This window comes from Mus pahari, chromosome X, assembly GCF_900095145.1.
Source record: "Mus pahari chromosome X, PAHARI_EIJ_v1.1, whole genome shotgun sequence".
Lineage (NCBI taxonomy): Eukaryota > Metazoa > Chordata > Mammalia > Rodentia > Muridae > Mus > Mus pahari.
The window spans coordinates 140,615,856-140,638,040 of NC_034613.1; the positions used below are offsets into that span (position 1 = coordinate 140,615,856).

Sequence of the window (22,185 nt, forward strand, 5' to 3'; positions counted from 1 at the left end):
AAGAGAAGTGTCACAAGTCTGAAGCCAGTCTGGGATACTGATAATGAGACCATGTCTCAAGTATACACTTGTGTGCGCTCCCATACACACACACACACACACACACACACACACACACACACACAAAGTATGCGAAATTATGAAAATCCCCATCTATTCTTATTTTGGTATTTTTCCATGACAATCTGATAGTGAATTTTAACTAGCGCTGCAATTGTATCCACTCATGTGAAAATGTAATTTCTTATAATGTGATAATGTGCTAAATGGCATTATGGATTTTCTAACATGAAAGCAAGACCTAATTCAAATTGCTCAGATTTTTCTATCTCCTAGGTAAAATTGGGTAATATTTTGCTTAGGATATTTTGCAACCATATTCAGAGGTGACACTGACAGTCATGATTTTCCTTTCTCATATGACCCTTGGTCACACTTGATGTAGCTGGAAAGCATCCTCCTATTCCTCATTTTTCTGGAACAGGTTGTACAGAGTAAGAAATTTTTTCTCAGCTATCAAGTTTAAACTTTCCAGCAGAGACATCTGGAAGGTGTTTGTTTGTTTGTTTGGTGTGATTAATTTGAAGTAGGAAGATCCACTTCTAATCCAATCTTTGAGATAGGAAGACACACCTTTAGTCCAGATCTTTTGATTTGAGAAAAGACAACACCTTTAATCCAAATCTTGAGAAAGGACAAATCACCTTTATTATGGTCCACGCCTTCTGCTGGAAGCCTATATAAGGACTTGGAAGAAGGAAGCTTTTGCTCTTTGCCTGTTTACCCTCATTTCACTAGCAAGTTCATTTCTTCACTGGCATTAGAGGTTACTTCTTCAGGATTCCAGTATCTACTGAAAACCAGCTAAGACTTTAGTCTTATGGACTGAGCAACTACTAGATTCTTAGAATTTCTGTTCACAGGCAGCCATTGTTATATTAGCTGGACTATAGCCTGTAAGTCATTCTAATACATCATTTTCTATATATACACAAAGAGATTCATTCTATAAGTTCTGCTACTCCAGAGAACCTTGACTAATCGAACAGTCCTCTATATCGTGCTTGTTTTATATTTCATTAATCTTTCACTGACATGCTTTGGCCTTGCCTTGTTTTACCTTAAACTGGTTGCTTAGATTATTGGTTTATAGCTCTTCTCTTTTTATACTGAGATAGAATTATAAATTTTATTTTAATTACTTTTTTATTAAAATCTCCTAAGTTTTATATGTGATGATATCATTTAGTGTTTAAAAATATCCTAGTTCCCATTCTGATTTCTTTTATGATGTTACTGTCTATCTTAACTGAGTCCTGGGCTTTCTTTATTAAACATCTATTAATAGCAAATTTGGTTATTGAAATACTATCTTCTCATAGCATGTTGAGGATAGAATTTCACTGTCTTTCAACCTCCACTATCATTGTTGAAAAGTCAACTATCAGTTACATCATTATTAATTAGCTATTAGCTTTCTCTCTGGCTGTTTTGAAGAACTCTCTCTTCGATACTCTGAAATAGCAAGCTTTCCCCTTACCTGCACACACCCTACTTTATCTTATTCTTTTCTTACCTACCTGAGGTTTTATGGAACTCCTCAACTATGTGGTATCCCAAATTAACTTTGGCCAATCCTCAGTGTTTCTTTGAACTTTGTCTTACTACCTTCTTTTCTTATTTCTTCAAGAGCTTTGTCTAACTGTGATGTGTTTAGGGCAATTTTCTAAGACATTGTCCAATTAAGCAGTTGTCTTTCTAGCTATACTTATTACACTATGAATCCAGTCACCAAATTTTAGACACTAAGTATTTTGTTACCTTGGTTTTATTTGTTTTGATAATTTTTGAAACATAATCTTTCTATATAGCCCAAGCTGACCTTGAACATACTATATAGCAGTTTCAAAGTATCCATTTTTCATGCTTCAGTATCCAAAGTGCTAGAATTACATGCATGTACCATGGCACCTGACTGATTTTAACATACTAAATATACTCAGTAATTCTGTTATCTGAGTCTTTTATATTTCCTACTATTTATTGCTTCTGCTGATTGTCACTGTGTTTCATTTCCTAATATGGCTGGTAACCTTTGAGATTGAACTCATATTCTTTGGAACTTTGCCTGTGGTAATACTTGAGGTCTAGGTAGTAGGTCCTTTACTTCGCTTTTGCTTCTGCCAGATACATGAGGGTACTATCAAGAGGCAGAAGTGAGATTAAGTCTTAGCTTCTGCTGTCTGACTGAGCATTTGTAGTATATAGCAGTTTGAATAGACACAACTAATTTTACTCTTAACTCATTAATGCAAAGGAGAAGCAAGTTGTCCAAATGTTCTTTAAATTTAGAACTCAGAAAATTAGAAAAATGCTAATAGGTTACTGCATAAATTTGAGGAGACCATTTAGTATGAAAAATGCATATTCTCTAGATACTGAGACCCTTTAAAACCTCTTCCCTTTTAATCCCTAAAAAATAATATCCAAAGATTAAAAGAATGTATTGCAAGAAATCTGATCAGCCAAGAAGATAGATCAAAAGATACAGATAGATAGATAGATAGATAGATAGATAGATAGATAGATAGATAGATAGAGAGGTCGATAGATAGATATCACCAACAATTATTACCCTGCTAGGTAATTCTATTGTTTATGTCCACATTTGGCAAATCCCATCCATTTGTTCATATATTCTAATCAGCATACCTCTCATTCTTAAATATAATCAGGTGATTAAGTATTACTAGGTATCTGTATAAAATATTCAAACATAAGGTACAGAATAAATAATAATAGAAAAAATGATTTCAAAGAGATGACCTATACTAGGAGAAAACTTTAAATTATACATTATTGGCATAATAAGATTAATTCCAGAAATATTTAAATGATTACTATATACTAGGCACTGTTTGGGGTGCTACAAAGATACTAGTGGAGAGGCAAGAGCTGGAAAAAAAAACTTTATCCTTATAAATCTTACATGCTGAGAAGATAAAAGAAGAGGATGTGAGATGAAATCTTAAGTAGAATTATCAAGTAAATTTGCAATAAGAAATGCTGCTTAGAAAGATGAGATAATTGGAAGCTATTGAAAAAAAGAACATTCAGAAAATTAAAAAGCACTCAGAAATTAAAATATGATAGCAGAAAGTGAAAGCTCAATAGAAACTTTCAAAGATAATCTCAGGAAATTTCCCACGAAGTAAGGTACTATTCAAATAAAAGTTCTACCAAGAGACAGAAAATATAAAAAGGGAATCAATTAAATGGTTTAATAAATTTTTCCAGAAATGAACAATTTGAGCTTTTAAATTAAATGGGCCCACTGCGTACCTAATACAATGGAAGAAAACAGAAGTATGGCAAGACACATTATCACAAAAATACCAGAATTAGAAAATATCTACATGTTTTTGTCAAGGAATGGGAGAAGAAGGCAGGCCACATACAAAGTAACAGATGTTCAAAATGTTTTATTAGAGTTTTTATGTGCCTTTAGAACCTAGAATTCATTGAAACAATTGTATCAAAATTCTAAAGAAACTTTATTTCCAAGTGATGGCTATATATTTGCACTTTGATTGTGAAATGTCCTCCACAGGCTCCTATTTTGGAACACTGTCTAAAACTGGTGGTACTGTTCCGGGAGCCTGAAGACTTGAGAGAGGAAATGGGTCACCGGTTCAAGCCTTGAGATTTTACAGCCCAGTCTTACTTCCTGAACTCTCTTTTACTTCCTGGTCCATCTCAAGGTGGGGTTAAGGTCCAATTACCCACAAACTTCACCACACCTTTCCCACCATAATGGCCTGAACCTTCTAAAGCCATGAGCTCAAATAAACCTATCCTCCATCAAGTTGGGTTTTGTCAGGTATTTGGTCACAGCAATAAGAAAAGTAACTGATATAGGATATTAGTATCAAGAAATGGGTTTGTTGCTATTGATAACCCTAAGAATGTGCTTTACAGCTTTTGGAAATATTCTCAGTAGGAATATGCAAAAGTCTAGGACTATGGACTAGAGCAGCTCTTGGATAGTAGTCTGGACTTGATGGGCTATTCTGATGGAAGCTCATAAGATGGGAATGGCAGTAGACACACAGACTGTAAAGACTAAGCTCACAAGGTTTCACAGGAAAAGAAAAGCTCTACTGACACCTGAGCTGAAGGCCATTCATATTATATTCTGGTAAAAAGAAATCTGTTTGCATTCTATCCATGTCCTGGAAACCTGAGTGAGGATGAATAAACATGCAACTGACTAATTTATTTGGCAGAGGAAATTTTAAAACAGTATAACATTCAAGCTGGGTGGTGGTGGTGCACGGCTTTAATCCCAGCACTCGGGAGGCAGAGGCAGGCAGATTTCTGAATTTAAGGCCAGCCTGGTCTACAAAGTGAGTTCCAGGACAGCCAGGGCTATACAGAGAAACCCTGTCTCGAAAAACCAAAAAAAGAAAGAAAGAAAGAAAGAAAGAAAGAAAGAAAGAAAGAAAGAAAGAAAGAAAGAAAGAAGAAAAAAAACAGTATAACATTCAAGCTGCAGCATGTTTATTGCTTGTTATTGCTTGTTATATTCTGATTTATAGGGAAAGAGAAAAAAGTGAAGCTTAAAGAAACAGAAAATGTGCAATTTAGTGAGGAAAGGAAGGTAAATCTCGTTAAAGTCGTGGAAAGAAATGTGAAGTTTGGAGAGAGAAGGAGCTTTAAACTCAAGTAAAGCTGAGAGTGGAATAACAAGGGAAACATGACTATAGTTATTCAAATGTTTAACACCATTAAAGAGAAATCTGGACTCTGCAGTGAGAGTAACATAAAGAGTACCTTGAGAGTAGGGCCCTACCAATCAAAAGCTCCCATGGAAATCATGTATATTCAATTAAAAACTTTCATTTTGGAGGATAATGCCTAAAACAGAGCCTTCAAGGTTCTCTACAGGAAAAATAAAGATGGCCTATAGGGTAAAATTTGGCTACACTCATCCAAGAAGGCCACTGCAGCTATTATCTATGGGAGCCAGACTATAGACTTTGGCATTATTCAAATTCTGCTGGTTTGTAGGCATGCAAATTTCAAGAGTTAGAGGGTCACAGAAGTGTGCACCAAGATTTCATAAAACCTCTGGTATCAGATAATGTATAGCAAGGTCTGATTCCCACCATGGCACTTGTAAGATGGCTGTGTGTACAACTATGGAAGTAAAGCATACATTGCAATAGAGATATCAGGATCAGGGTATTGGAAAGATGTCATAATCATAGAACATGCCAAAGCTAAATTCCAAGACACAAAGTTTACCCAGTCCAACAGTGATACCACAAGTGTTATAGGCAAAAGAACTAGAGAGGTAGGGCTAGACGAACCCACTGAGCTCAGGTTACCAAGCATGAAGATTCAGGATTTGCTGTTTATACTGCTATATCTAGATTTTGTTTGGTCTGATCATTCTTTGATATTACTCATGCTTCCCTTTTGGAATAGGAATATTTACTATATGTCACTGTATATTGGAAATGTATGTGACATGTTTTATCTTTATTTTACAGAGGCTCTGAGTTAAAAAAAAACAAAACTGCATTCCATCTAAAAAGAAATTTTGGACTTTGGAAAAGTGTTGTAACTGTTAAGGCCATGAAGATTCTTTAAGTTTAACTGAATGCATTTATATTATGAGATGACCTTGAAACTGTGGATATCATGAGTGGAATACTGTGTTTGAAAATGAAATGTTCCTCACAGGTTCAAGGTTTGAACTTTTGGTCTCCAGGTGGTGGCACTGTTTTGAGATGCTGTGGAAACTCTAGAAGGTAAAGTCTCACGAGAAGGTGGTCATGGAAGCACACCTCAGATTTTTATAGCTTGGTCCCACTGCTTGAACAGTATTTCCTGGTCTAGAAATGGTCTAAGGAGTCTCAACTACATGTCCATGAATTCCTCCATGTCTTCCACTCAATGGACTGTATCCTCAAAAACTGAGAACCAAAATAAACAGCTCCTCCCTTACATTGTTTCTTGTCAGGTATTTAGTTACAGTGATGAAACAAATAACTCATGCACTACTCAAACTAGCAGCCTGAACAATGGTATAATTAAAATGAGCACTGCATATATGCTTTCCTGGGGAGCCACTTAAGGGTATATTCTATCAAAATAAGAGAGAAAACAGTTAAGGAATAATAAGAGGGATATAGGATAAAAGAAATCCTATATAGTTGAATGAGTAAGGGAATCCTGTGGTGACAATATGGAGAGATGTCATGAAGAAAAAAGGATTTAACAAGCACTTAAGACCATACTTAAAACCATATTTCTCTAAGAGAATAAAATGTATAGAATATCTGATGTGTCAAAAGTTCACAGGGGAACTATAGAAAACTGATGGAGTCTGTGATCAAATTAGGGGAAATAAAGTGGAAAAAAACCAAGTTGCATTATTCACTCTAAGATGAACTAAAACCTGAACAAACATAAAAGGTAAATGTACAAACACAAAAGTAAAATTACTATATGGTTTAATGCACAAAATAAAAATTCTAAATATGTATCTAACTGCAGGCTGCTTAAGGAGAACTATCACCTATCAGTAAGGCTGTGTCAAGGCAAAAATCTTGAGTGAAAGGTCAAGAAGATATTATATTATTTATTCATTTGTGCAGGGAGACATACCAAAACAATCAACATTAACAATCTTGCAGTAGAATGTGTTCCCCTAAGTTTGGAGAGGCAATCGACGGCCTGAGAGGAAATCCACAGACTTTTGTTTATCCCTTAGTTAGGAATGGAACTTCTAGGCTGTTCGATCTACCATGTCAAGATATCAGCTATGGTACCTTATAAGCTCCTTACTTCTCTTTCAAAAGTCATTTCCACTGCCCTCAATCAAGAGAAGGGAAAATTAAGAATGAGCATTCATTTCTCTATGCTCCAGATGATTTGTCTACTGGTACATATCATATGGTTTTTGTAAGGAAACAGACAGCCAGGAATATATGAGTATGGTTACATCTCTCATCCATCCTCCCCGAACAGCAACCAAATGACACAGGTCTTTGGTTGCTGTAAAATAAAAAAACATTTCCTCATGTTTATGGCTCATGGTGTGAGGTACTTAACAAATCTCATTCTACCAGTTTAGTATCTAATCCATCTGCCTCCCTCGGTACCTAAGCACACTGCCAGTGTTTAGTAAGCTCTTACACAATGCTTTAATAACGAGAATTGAACTTAGTGAAGAGCCTTCTCTTTCATTTGCAATCTGGTTTTGACTTAAAATTAGATTCAAGTATTTGATCCTGTATGTTCTAATCAATCAGAAAGAAAGAAAGAAAGAAAGAAAGAAAGAAAGAAAGAAAGAAAGAAAGAAAGAAAGAAAGAAAGCCGGCCTTCACAAAAAGTGCAACTTTAAAAATACTTCGGCTAAATAACCTTTGGTAAATTATGCAAATGATGACAATGTGCCTGTTAATAGTAATAGAACCATCCCTAGAATGGAAACAGAGGTAAGAATAGAAGAGGGAAGAATACTTTTCTATACACAATTGCAGGTTGCTTCTAGCTAAGGTGGAACATCAGCTATCAGTAAAACTTTATCAAAGCAAAAATCTTTATAAGTGCAACCAGAAAAAAATTGTTGCAAAATATTTGAACCTGTTTCTAATTGGGGTGTGACTCGGCTCTTAGTATAAACCTTTAATCCCAAACATGAAAGTAAGGTTAGTTATTAGAAGGAAGCATCCATGTTTGAAAGTGATGTCTAATTAAGAGACAGGAAAGTGATGAATCAGAGAAAGATTTGACAGAATAAGGTATATCCAACTCTCTCGAGAAGAGAGAGGAAAGGAAAACTACTTAAGGAAGAGACAGACAGCACAGGGGAGAGTGTAGTACAGGAATACAGTAGAGTTTGTAGAGAGCAGTGCAGTAGAGTTGAAAGGGAGAGTAGAGCAACAGAGGGAGAAGGAGGCAGGTTTACAGGGAGAGTTTAACAGACACATCGAAGAGAGAACAGGCTAGATGCAGGTAAAGACAGAATGAGTCAGAGGATGAGGAGGAGCCAGAAAATTAGAAAAGATTGCTAGAGTTAGTTTGAGGCCAAGCAGAGCAATTCAGAGGCCAAGAGAAAGCCAGACTAAGTAAGTCAGCTGGGAGAAGAGTGTGAGCCAGAACAGCTGAGTTGAACCAGCCAGCCAGAGTTTAGAAAGAACTAGAATGGGTGAGTTTTTTCAGCAGTAAGCCTCAGAGGCTGAAAACATTCTAGGCCTAGATGAGATTGTACGGATGCTTCCAGGACTAGTCCTAGGTTAGCAGATGGAGGCAGTAAGCCTCGCAGACAACAATGACAACAGGAGAAGAAATGTTACTCTTACAAAAAATACTCAAATCATAAAAGCCAGGTTTAAAAGTTCAGGTAAATAAGTTGTCATTTAATACTAAATTCACATTTGCCTCCTTGTTTAAAATTATTTCTTGGGCTGGAGAAATGGCTCGACTTTAATGGCTAGGCTTACAACCAAAAATATAAAGCTATTTCTCAAATGTATTAAGTTTGATCCTCTGGAACGCACCCAAAATACTAACCTTTAACATTTTTTTATCCTTTTACATCGTTATCCTTAGAAATTTCTAGGCAAGCTGAATACATGTTTATAATCCTACCTAGTTCATGTTATAATCCTAGCACTCTGGAGACTAACCTGGGCTACATAATGAGTTCCAAGACAGCCTGGTCCAGAGAGTTGAGAGCTTGTTCCAAGAAAATGAAAATATTCTCAGCAAAATAGTTTTCCTAGACATGACTATTTATTAATTTCTTTCTGATTTGTACAAGGCCCAAATAATCAGATAAAGGGAAATGTGTCCTAACTTACTGAATGGAAAGAAAGCATCAGACGTGAATGAAAGCTTCAAGAACAGAAGGACAGTGAAACTTAGAATAAGGGAGTGAATCTTAGAATAACTTCAGCTAGAGAAAAAGAGCTCAAATCCCTACTAAGAATAGTTTATGAAGAAAATAAAAGTGTTCAAACTCCAATGGGGAGGCACTCAAAGAAGGGAAACTGTTAAAATCAGTCTGCCACTAAGAACTAGACTTTTAAGTATCAATCAAGTACAGAGTCAGCTGGGGTCTCATCAGGAAGGACCCTTTTTCTTCTTGACGGTTTCATAAACTGGCTATTTCACAGTAATAGAAATTGTTCATTCTTTTCTTTCTAGTCACAAAAGTATGTGTGATCTTATATCCATCTCCATTCCATCTCCATAACTCAGTCATACACAGGGATAGCACAGCTATACCTATGTACTTAGCAAAAGGATTTCCAGGAGTGCGTTCATAATAATACCTACCTCTAATCCTCTTGGTTGTTCATATGCATGCATCCCCCAAATATAAATTCTATTAAAATCTATATCAGAATGAAACAATTTTGCCAACAATTAAGAGAGATAAATTTTTTATTAGATATTTTCTTCATTTCAAACACGATCCCGAAAGTCCCCTATACACTCCCCCCGCCCTGCTCCCCAACCCACAAACTCCTGCTTCCTGGCCCTGGCATTCACCTGTACTGGGGCATATGATCTTCGCAAGACCAAGGGGCCAAGAGAGATGAATTTATACATACTTTATTCAACAAGGATAATATTATTAACTAAGTTTGAAAAAGTGATACGATCAAATTCAATTCTTTCACTTTGTAGATGAGAATATTAAGGCCTGGAGAATAAAAGGATAATGTGAAGTTTACTACCAATTTCACATTTTGAGCCTTCAAGATAGGTAAAGAGCAGAAAAATCCAGGGAGATAAGAAGCAGGTAGATGGGGGAGGGGATGTTAAGCCCAAGGAATGAGCATTTCAAAAGGCCTCAGAATGATTTGAAATGTAAATACATAAAATATCCAATAAAAAAGAAAAGAACATTTAAAAAGAATTAGAAAAAAAGGCCTCAGAGCAAGAATATGCTAGCTCATAGTAGAAGGATGCTTCTGATCATTCTATAAACCAGACTCAAAACTAAAAGTGAGCTAGTGATATGGCTCAGTGGATGCCTTAGAGTTGTACTGCTATGAAGAGACACCATGACCAAGGCAACTCTTATAAAGGACAACATTTAACTGGAGCTAGCTTATAACTTCAGAGGTTCAGTCCATTATTACCAAGGTGGGAGAATGGCAGCGTCCAGGCAGGCATGGTGCAGGAGGAGCTAAGAGTTCTACATCTTCATCTGAAGGCTGCTAGAAGAAGACTGGCTCCCATGTGGTTAGGAGGAGGGTCTTAAAGCCCATGCCCACAATGACACATTTCCTCCACCAAGGCCACACCTACTCCCACCAAGGCCACACCTCCAAATTGTACCACTCCCTGGGCCAAGCATTTTCAAACCACCTCAGTGGGTAAAAGCACTTGCCATGTAAGCTTGACAGCCTGCTTTTAATGTCTAGAACTTACATAAAGGTGGAAAGATGTCTGTCTACCTTTCTTTTGATTTCAAGAAAATCAGGAGCCAGTGAGATGATTCTGTGGATAAAGGTGCTTGACTCCAATCCTGATGACCTGAGTTTGATCCTGGGACCCACATGGTTGAAGGAGAGAACTGACTCCTCCACTCCCCCAAGTGGTCCTGTGACCTCCACACATGTGCCATAGTGTACACAGAAGGAGAGAGGCGGAGGAGAATAAATAAATACAATGTAAAAGGTCCACTTCACTAGAGGGAACCCATGCCTAGTCATACAAACCTACTTTACAAAAAAAAAAAAAAAAAAACAGTAGGGAAATCTAGGTCCTGGCATGGGAGAAGAGACTTACTACTGTTGTTTAGTTAAACAGCCATGCATAATGTTTAAATGCCTTCTATACATTTGTGTTTATATTCATAGACAAATAATATTCTCAGCTTTAGTCAAAGAAGGCTCTCTTTACAGTGAATGATCATTAATATAGAGAAGCATGGTTGTTCAGAAATAAAGTGATGATTTGGCTCTCCCTAAACAGGACATTTATACCACCTCCTCTAAAGCTCAGAAAACACCACAGATAGAAGGTCAAAGAATTTGAGAGCCAAGGATAGGGAGAAGGGCTGTGAAATGTCATCTTCTAGGCATAACACAGCCATTGCTGTGTGATGAACTCACAGCGTTTGAAGTTAATCTCGACTGAGTAGTCACAAAATGTCAATAATTAGTCACTGATAGAGGAAGGCTCATGGAGCCCTGCTTCGAGCTGAACCACCGGGTACTGATGAATCTTGGAAGAGAGCATAATTGTCTTTAGTTTACCCACTGGTGAGCCCGCCAAGCTCCAATGAATACTTCTAAAGCCATGGTGATACAGATGGCCCCGGTTAACCTCAATGGGACACAAAACAAAAAGCATAAATTTGGGAAAGGGATTTGTAGGAGAGATGTGATATTGACAGAAGTAGAATACAGATGAGAAAGGATAGGGCAAAAAAGGATTAGAATATGTTATATTCATGTATAAAAAGTATCAAAGAACAAATTAAATAAAAAGTAAAATTTTAAATAAAAAAGTTATGTGATCACCTATTCACAAGTCCCAACTTTGATTTCCAGCACCTACATGGCAGCTCACTGTCTATAATTTCAGTTCCCAGGATTTGGATGCCCTCTTCTGGACTCTACTGGTACTTGCATTTATACAGATACATAGATAAATAATCAAATAAAGCTTTAAGTGCATATATCTAGTGTAGTACTGACATAAGAATAAGCATATGGGTCAACAGAATGGAGTCTAAAAGGACACACTTAGAAGTCAGGTGAATCTCAGAGTGGCCTTGTTCTCGGTACTTGTGTGCGCTTGGGAGCTCTGTCCGGCAGCCTCAGGCCTGCAGTCTTGAGACCAAGCACCATCCCTACGATAAAGTTGCAGAGTTCTGATGGAGAGATATTTGAAGCTGATGTAGAAATTGCCAAACAATCTGTGACTATCAAGACCATGTTGGAAGATTTGGAAATGATGATGAAGGAGATGATGATCCTGTTCCTTTACCAAATGTTAATGCAGCAATTCTAAAAAAAGGTCATTCAGTGGTGCACCCACCACAAAGATGACCCTCCTCCTCCTGAGGATGATGAAAACAAAGAAAAACGGGCAGATGATATTCCTGTTTGGGACAAAGAATTCCTGAAAGTTGACCAAGGAACACTTTTTGAACTTATTCTGGCTGCAAACTACTTAGACATCAAAGGTTTGCTTGATGTCACATGCAAGACTGTGGCCAATATGATTAAGGGGAAAACTGCTGAGGAGATTCATAAAACCTTCAATATCAAAAATGACTTTACTGAAGAGGAGGAGGCCCAGGTACGCAAAGAGAACCAATGGTGTGAAGAGAAGTGAACTGCTGTGCCTGTCACTGTAACACTAGAAGGGTTGTTCCAAATGCTAGTTGCACTGCTCTGTTTATGATTGTTAATATTAGAGATCGGTAGACAAACATCGCCTTGTCTTCACTGCATGTGTAGTTCCAGTCCAGATCAGACCTGTGGCTGAGTTTCTTCTACGAGCAGAAGTTTCCTTTTCCCCCCATTACTCTGAATAAAACCGAACTATGGGTTCTCTGTGGAAAGTGGCATTTTGGGCTTTCCCTCTTTCTGTAAAGTGATTTCTGCCTCTGGTTCATTGTCCAGTTAACTTCAGTGAGACTTTCAAAGTTGCCATTGTAAATAAAACAACTTAAGAAAAGTATGCTGAAATAGAATTATCAAAACATATTTGTTGATGAATGGGAAACTGGAATAGGGCAGCTTAAAGTTAACCATGTGGCGTCTTCCGACCTCTGCTGCTGGTAAGCTTGAGTGCAGCTGGGCTCTCTTAATTGGGTCTAAGGCCTTATTTTGTCTTTTTTTTTCTTTTTTTAATCTTCTCAGCTTTGAATATGTTGCCTAGAGATTTAGTTTACTAACCAGTTTGTGGTTTTGGAGTGGGGACTGTAACTCAGCACAGTCCTGTAATCCTTAGACCTTTAAGTCTGTGTTTTCATTACAGCTGAGTAATAGAGACAGCCAGTCAAAGGAAAAGGTAACCTGGGAAAAGTTTCTATCATCTGGAAATCTCTTTTCTACTATAATTTTTTAAAACTATGTTAGTAGTCAGACTAAGTCTTGCACATTTCTTACTGAGTTGACAAAGAATTTGCACCATAACTACAGTCAGAGACCATCCCTTTAAAACTTCTTAAATCCTTAGGTTTCTTCCCTGATCATTTTTTTCTTGACCATGAAATAGACTAGAATCTTATTATCTCTACTTCCTTCCTATAATATATTCCAGCCCAGGCATGCCAACCCTGAATTTGTGTATTCTTGTGACTTCAATATCAATACTAACAGGAACTAGGTGTTGACATAACAGGTCTTGAAGGGTTATAAGCAGGGAAGCAACCTCATCGCTACACTTGGGGGGAACAAAAGGATCCTATAGCTCTAGGAGAACAAACAAGATTAGAAACTACTATTGTAGCCTCTCCAGCAACTAGCAATGTGAAATGAACAAATGCAGATGTCAAGGAAGAATCAATAGGATCTGACTCCAAAATAAGGTCTATATTTTGACATTTACTTCAACATCCCTACATTCCCTCTGTATACACATTTACTAATCGTTCTAGCTAGCCAATTTCTGTGGTCAGTTTCCATATTCATATTTACTAGGAGAGTTTGGAGTCATACCTATGTTCTTCGCGGGATGCTACCCAGTGTCAAATATGCAGTAAGCATTCCTTAAATACTGATAGGATATATACAACACTTTCCCTAACCACCATCACTAAAGGTTATCTCAATATTGAGAAAATTCGATAAGCTCCTACAAATCTACCTTACACTACCAGTATATTACCATTTACCAGTTATGGTTTCCCTCAACTTACATGCTTTAGAGTAATCACGAGCTTAATGCTCAACAATAGGAAAATGGTTAAAGGAACCACAGTCTTAACTAATATAGGTCAAAATGATAAACTATAATACCACAATGAAGTAGAAACTTCTAGTTCCTTTGGATAGTTGTGCCAAATGATGGTTTGCTGGAGCACACAGGTGAAAAGATGTCTTGCTTAAGCAAATAGGTGAAAGACTGTTTTCCTGAAGCAGACACAGGTGAAAGGACTCTTGATGGAGGAGTACAAATACAACCCCACAGACAGTGGGAGACAAGGACTGAACTTTGGTTTGCTCTGTCTTGCCAAGCCTGGGGTTTCTTCAGGATTGAACTACAGCTGCCTGGTGTCGGCTTGCTGAAAGGACTGGACTGTAGCTACTGGTTCCTGCCTGGTGTCTGCCTGCCTGGCGGACTGGTCTGCAGCTGCTAAGCCATGTTTGCCATATGCTACAGGACTAAACTGCTGCCCAAGAAGATGGAGCTCACCTCCGAAGAACTATTGCTGAACAGGTCCATTTCCCCCATAACCTAATAACTTATCTCTTCCACTACCTCTGCTGGGTGGTGGGCTAATAGAGAAATTGAACCCTTATTAAAAGTAGATTGCAAAAAAATTGTGCCTACACCATAATTTCATGACGACCAGTGAAATAGAGCCCTGACCAACAGTTTTCTGGAAAGTGCTCATGCACGCTTGTGAGAGCCTGTTGTACGCACCTGTTCGCAGCTCAGTACTCAGTGACATGTTATTAGGCAAGAAAGCAGCCAAGGCAGGAGTGTTTTTACCATGAAAACTGGAAAATGACAGGTTTTTAACATTTACCAGTATACTGTTATATATAGTGAACAATGATCAAGGGCTGATAAAAACAATTATTTGAAAGCTTGTTTGGGATCTCTATCACAACCCATACATCAGGCTAATTCTATATGAACTCATTAATGAAACAAACAATTCAAATTAGAAAGGCATTAAATATCAAGAATCTCCTAATATGCAACAGGAAAAAGTTAACAGTGTTACTTGTAAGTAACTTCTAAAACAATTCTGATTCTAATCAAGTAGATGTACCTACTAGTTCACAGAAAATACAACATATGGGAAAATAAACAACCAGCTAAAACCTTGACAATAGAAACCAATAAGATGAATGGTTGTCTTCTGAACAAATGAGTGCGTGGATGAATGAATGAATGAACAACTATAAAGGGATAAAAATGATTGAGAAAGGAATCTACCAATTAAGAGGCAAATAGAAATAGCGAGAAGAAATGCATATGTAGTCACATGTTTGAATCTCGATTTGAACAAGTCACTACAAAAAGACATACTTGGGAGAAATCAGAACACTGGCTGAATATTAAATGTTAATTATGAATTATTGATAATTTCATTAAGCAAAAGGGGGTAGAAGGGAACCAGAGGAAGAAAAGAAGAAAGACAAGAGAGGTTGATAGGGGAATATGAGCAATGCACAGCAACTTGTATGTATGAAAAGGTCAATGCAACGAATTAACTTGTATAAAAAAAATTTAAGAAGAATTCAGCAACCAACGACAATTTTAAAAAAGCTTTATCTGATACACACACAGAGAGAGACACTGTCTTATAGGGAGTATATAATATTTAGGATTTATAGCAAAATAATGTATGGAAATGGTCCACTAAATTTGAAATTGTTCATAATACACTTTTTAAATAAATTAGTATATAGAATATCTGTATAAAAGAAAGACAAATATCAAATAGACATGGGCATATCTCTAGGAAATAATATGAAAAATGATGAAGAAAACATAATGCATAATGTGGTCTCAAGTATTTTAAAGATATAAAACTTCAAGTTGATGTCATAGAGACACATAAACACTCACAAATGCACTACCAAATGTCAGAAGGAAACATTGCCTGTGCTGAGGTGGCACAGAGGACTTGGTAGGGATGCAGTCAAGAAATGGACTCATCTTTGACTGTACATACAAGAGGCATTTACTAATGGAATGAGTTTCATACACATTTTCAAAAGGGCAGTCACTAACTATTCCCACTTCATTCTCCAGAGATTATGGTCCTGTTCCTCCCATACACGCCCTCTGAAAAGCATTCACCAGCCAAGAATCTCCATAAAATCAGAGAGGAGACAAAGAGAATGCACCCCACCCAGCAGCAGGACTGGCTTGTCATTACAAGGTTTGATAAATCCCCAGGCTTTTACCTTCTGGAGGCCCAATCCACTGCATCGTGTTAATAGAGCAAGTCGCACGGAATTTGTTGGAGAAGAAAAAAAAATCTTCTAAATAAAGACAGGCAGGAACCAGAAAAGGCAAAAGAAGCCAGGGACAGATAGTGCACTGGCCCACACTTTGAAAAGACTGCCTTTCATCTAAGTGTTCATGCTGAGCCCTGGCGCACCCAGGCTTAGAAACAACCTGAATGAATTTCATACCTCTGAAAAGATTCATCTAGGCCAATGTCCAAATGTACTGCTCATTGTTTACATAAACTTCTAGACTTCAAATCTCATGCCAAAGGAACACTATGCTGCAGCCAAGACTTTTTATCATCTCAAGGACTGAAAACCTTAAAAAGACATATTAATACTCTGTCACGATAGATTCTAGTTGTGTTACTTCTAAGAGCAGACCCTCTAAAACAAGCAAGGTCAGGTCTAAAGACAAAGATTCAGATCTGGAACGAGAAGGGAAGACTTAGCCCCACTGTTCTCAACCTGTGGGTTGTGACCTCTTTGACAAACCTCTATCTCCAAAAATATTTATATTATGATTCATAACAGTAGCAAAATTCCAGTTATATAGTGGCAACAAAAGTAATTTTATGGTTGGGGGGTTACCACAACATGAAGAACTGTATTAAAAGGGTGCAGCATTAGGAAGGTTGAACCTACTTACTGCCTTAGCCCTCCAAAGACAGGTGACTGTACTAGCAGTCAAAGGTCTGAGTATGAATGAAGAGGAGTTCTGGTCCAGCTAACTGTAAAGCAAAGTGAGGTGAATGAGTTAAAGTAATCACAGCTTGATGCCTGCTGCTCTGTCCCACTTCCATGAGAGGAAGCTTAGCAGATCCTCTTATAAAATATTTGATTGAGCAGATGAATTGGGAAAGGCAAATGGAAGAAATGGAAGAGAAAAGCTGCCCCTTTTGCAATTGCAAACTGGGGTCCTAGCTTTAGACCATATAGCTAAAACTCTAGCTTTAATTGCAAGTACCTCAATGACCTTGGAAAAATTAACTTGCACCTGTTTCTGTGTCAGTAAAATGAGGAAGAAACAGTATCTACTTTGCAGGGTTACTGTGAATTTTGGAGACAATACACACAAAATGCCTTAAATGTGTCCTTTGTACAAAACAAGACTCAAACTCTTGTCACTCATAACTATTACATCTGGTGGTAGGCAGTAGTGAAATGAAAAACCCATAAGTACAAACAGAGAAGCCTTACTTAAGGTAATGTTGCCACTGCATAGAGCGAGCATATATTACTTGAGAAATGGTCTGAGATCAATTCTTTCATACACAAGAGAAAAACTGAAACTGAAATATGAAACTCAATAATGATCCTATTGGTGTCTTCCAGACAGACTAAAGAGGATTTCATCTTTAATTTGTGCGTATCTGAAGGATTATTAGTTAAGCTGTTAGGAGCCCTAAAATGAACACACTCCCACCTCACTATGTAAGCTTCAGAATAAGATGTATGCAAACAAAAAGTCAATGGTTACAGAATTCATGATAAATAAACTAAAGCCAATGATATTTCTATACATTATCAATTAAAGCATTGAAAATGAATTTTCCTTTTTAAAAAATCTATTTAGAATAAAATTTAAAAAGAACAAAGTTCCTAAGACTAAATCTAACAAGATAAGTATAAGATCTAAAAGCTTATGTGGTATAAGACACTATTGAATCCAATTTAAAGACCTACATGAATTAAAAGTCATTCTGTGTTTGGGGAGTAGAAGACAATATTATTAAGAGAATAACACGAATCAAACTTAACCTAAATATTGGTGCAATCCTTACTGAAACTCCAATCCATTTTTTTTTCTTGCAGGAACCGACAGGCTAATTCTAAATTTTATATGGAAACACTAAAGAATCCATAATGAACAATAATGAATAAAAAATATTTAAAAAGAAAAAAGTAGAAGGTCTTGTCATTCCTGACACCAAGACATACTACAGCAGCTATGAATCTACAGGAGATCTGGGGAGTGTATGGGAAGGTTTGGAGAGAGGAAAGGGAAGGTGAAATTTTATAGTTAAATTGCAATCTCAAAAAAACTCTTTTAACAAGCTGGAGATGGCTCAGCAGTTAAGAGCTCTGGCTGCTCTGCTGAAGGACCTAGGTTTGATCCCCAACACCAGCATGGTGCCTCAGAGCCAGCTATAACTCTTGCTTAAGGATATAATGCCCACTTTGGCCACATGCAGGCAAAACAATCATACATATAAAATAATTTTCAAAAAGAACTATGAACACATAATTACTAAGACACTGTGATGTTCAAATAAAGGGATAGACTTGAGACTCTAGAAATAAACACATACTTAATTGACTTTCCACAACAGTATCAAAAATTAATATTCTTCAGGAAATGATACCAGGAAAACTGAATAAAGGCATGCAGAAAAATAAAACTGGAGTTCTGTCTCATATGCAACAATTAACTTGAAATGGACTCCAGATACAAGTTTTAAAAGCACACTCATGAAACTTTCTGAAGCAAAGGAAATGTGTAACCTTGGGCTAGGCAATGATTTCTTCAATGGGATACTGAAAGCATAATCGACAAAAACATGTAAGCTGAACCTATGAAAGTGCTCAAAGGTTTGCATTCAAAAATGCAAAAGACAAGCCCACAGAGTGAGAGGAGATATTTGTATGTGAAAGACCAGAAAAGAAACTTGTATCTAAAATACGTTAAAGAGAGAGAGAGAGAGAGAGAGAGAGAGAGAGAGAGAGAGAGAGAGGAGCTGAAAAGGCAACCCCATATGAAGACCAACAGTGTCAACTAACCTGGACCCCTGGAAGCTCCCAGAGACTGAGCCACCAACCAAAGAGCATACAGAAGCTGGTCTGAGGCTCCGGTACATATGCAGCAGAGGACTGCCTGGTCTGGTCTCAGTGGAAGAGGATGTGCCTAGTCCTGGAGAGACTTTATGTCCCAGGGAAGGGTAATGCGGGGGGGGGAGGGGGGGAGGTGTGTGGTAGGCAGGTGAGAGGTTGGGGGAGCATTCTCTAGGAGGCAAAGGGGAAGGTGTATGGAGTGAAGAACTCTTGGAGAGGGGACTGGGAAGGGGGTCAACATTTAGTATATAAAGTATGTTGGTGGTTACCAGGGACTGCAGGGAGAAAGGGGTAGATGGGAAATGACTTGGAATGGATGAAGATTTCTTTTGGAGTGTTGAAAATGTTCAGAAATTAGAGAGTGTGGGTAATTATTTAATATAATAAATATACAAAGGCCACTGAGCTGTATACTTTTTAAAAGGTAAATTTAACCTCAACTTATAAAAATAAAACTGCTCAAACTGGATTTGTCTCGTGAACTTCAAATACTAAATGTGCAGCAGGAATCCCATAATCCTACTAAAATCTAAATCCTACTAAATTGTATGAAATTTCAAAGGGAAACAACTATCTCTTCCAGGAATGAGACATGAAGTGATCTACAAGGCAGAGCTGACCAACATCATTCTGAGAAGGTGAGACGGAGTCTGGTTTTGAAAGCATCTCTTATACCCAAGGAGTTTCCTATTTCTCAAGTCGCAGAGAAAAATAACCATGTATATAAAGTCTGGGACAGACTTCTACCAGTTCACCACTGAGTAATGAACACTCACCTCCCACATTAAGCCAGAACCACAGCGGGACGTTCTACCCAAGCAAACATCTCATAAAGGGAAGTTATGGGAAGTCTCCCAGTCCCCTATACTGAAGGGGAACTGAAAAGTAATCTGAAGAATAAAGCACTACCTGAAAGAATGCTCTAGAATGCTTCTGTCATTTCAGCTGCATTCCAGGAGGTGGTAGCAGATGGTTATAAAGATACCATGGAATGGTAAGCAACTTTGTGATGGGTGAATTTAGCCAGGAAAAATAGCTCTGGATTCTCATATACCACTGTTAGACCTTACAGCACAATAGGTAATATGCATATATGAGGTACTATTTGAAAAAATGAATGAAAAGCAGGATTGTCTCTCATTCCTGTCCCCAGTCATACTGTTCCTTTCCCTAGAGACAAGCATCATGTAACAGTTTATCAGTTGTCCTGAGCCAGGCACAATAATCTCGGTACTTGAGAGGTGAAAGCAGATAAACCTGGGTTACAGGTTTTGAGACCTATCTTAAAAACAAATACAAGTATTCTTCTTGGAATTATCTATACATTTACAAGCACAAATATTCTACAATGTGTCTTTGTTGCTTAATTTATCTCAGGTGTTTTCTAAGAAGTACACAGACATCATTCTTTCGGAGAGCTTCATTTTATGGTATGGATGAGTTGTAATTTTAATTATGGGATGAATTTTACTATCAATATTTTTAAAGCAAAGGTAGCATCTTTCTTTCCTTTTCCTATGCTAAAAAAAAAAAAACACTCCGACAAAAGCAACTTAAAGAAGAAAGGGCTTATCATAGCTCACAGTTCCAGGTTACAGTCCGTTATAACAGAGAGGGCACAACAGCAGAAACTCCCTTCCAAGTTAATTCCAGATTCTGTCTAGCTGGAATGTAACACTAACCATCACTGGTGGGAACCATTCATGATGTAAGAATTTTGTTCAGCCGTCAGAATGGTTTTAATGTGTGGCTCTTAATGGATGAGGCCATATGAGGTATGGTAGAAAAGGCTGTCCATCAATATCCACCCTCCTCTTTTAAAGTAAAACAGTGCCATTAGAAAACAACTACCCTGTTTCATAGCTAAATGTATCCATGGCACCAGTTTTTGTTCCCTTGGTCAGAGTGGAAGAAGTGGAAGTCCCTAGTCTAAATTTTTAACTCCTCATAGTCTTTGTGCTTCTGCCAGGATTCTCAATAACAAGAATATATAGGACTGTTGTGATAAAGGCAGAATTAAAGCTTTTTGCCATCACCATGGAAACCACATGCTGTAAACCTTAGGCATGGCTTTGGAAGAACAGGTCAGAGTCAAGAGTAGGAGGGGAAGTTCCATCCAGAAGAAGAGGGAAAAAACATTTCATGGAAAAAAGATTTACCATTGTAATGATAAAGCCAGTTCAATTGTAAAAGGGATTGGCCTCAGCATATGATTTTTCTTATAGGAATTTCAGTAATAGAGGTTTCATAGCTACAATAACAGACCTAAAAAACCAAACCATCACCAAACAGGCCTCAGGCTTGCCTGCCTCTATCTAGATTTTGTAGATCTGTATCACACCCTACATGATTATTACATTTACTTATGTATTTGTGCATGCATGTGGTGGGCTCATCTTCACACATTTATATTGTCTTTCAAAGATGGCAGTTGTGTAAGACTCTGAGTAGATGACTTAAAGACCAGGATTAGCTATAACAAATTATCTGATCCAATCATATCACCTTCTCCAATGAAAGCCCACACTTGTTTGCTGTCTGTTCCCAGAGACCTGGGCTCCTGTAAATTACATATCCATGCTTTCTTTGCAATTCTCAAAATTGAAACCTATTGTCCAGTATTTGCAAACTTGCTTCTTGTTCGATATAAATATTACTCTTCTTTAGCTATCTCATCTTTCTCTTCATTTCCTCTTGCATGCTTGCTTCTTGGCATTCTCTCTCCACCAACTTTCTTCCTTCCTTCCTTCCTTCCTTCCTTCCTTCCATCCTTTACTTCTTTTCCTTCCTTCCAGCCTGCCTGCCTGCCTGCCAGCCTGCCTTTTTTGGTTGTTTTTGTTTAAGAAATTCTCTCACTGTGTAACCCTGGATGGCCTTTAACTTGCTTTGTAGACCAGTCTGGTTTTGAACTCACAGAGATCCACCTGCCTCTGATCCCCAAGATCTAGGATTAAAGTAGTATGCCACCACACTAGGCTTCTTTTTTTTTTACAATTTTAAAAAGAATTATTTCCAACTGGTAATAAGGACACATGCTCCACTATGTTCATAGCAGCATTATAATAGCCATTATAATAGCTATTTATAATAGCCAGAAGCTGGAAAGAACCCAGATGTCCCTCAATAGAAGAATGGATATAGAAACTGTGGTACATTTAATTTATGAAATTCTTAG

The 22,185-nt window shown here is 37.5% G+C and overlaps 1 protein-coding gene and 1 pseudogene across 7 annotated transcripts in view; one reads left to right on the forward strand and one right to left on the reverse strand.

The window, feature by feature from the left end:
* Window positions 1–22,185, reverse strand: part of Reps2 (RALBP1 associated Eps domain containing 2) — a 218,286-nt gene that overhangs the window by 60,012 nt on the left and 136,089 nt on the right. The gene's annotated exons all lie outside the window — the stretch shown is intronic.
* On the forward strand, window positions 11,760–12,603 carry LOC110313702 (annotated as a pseudogene).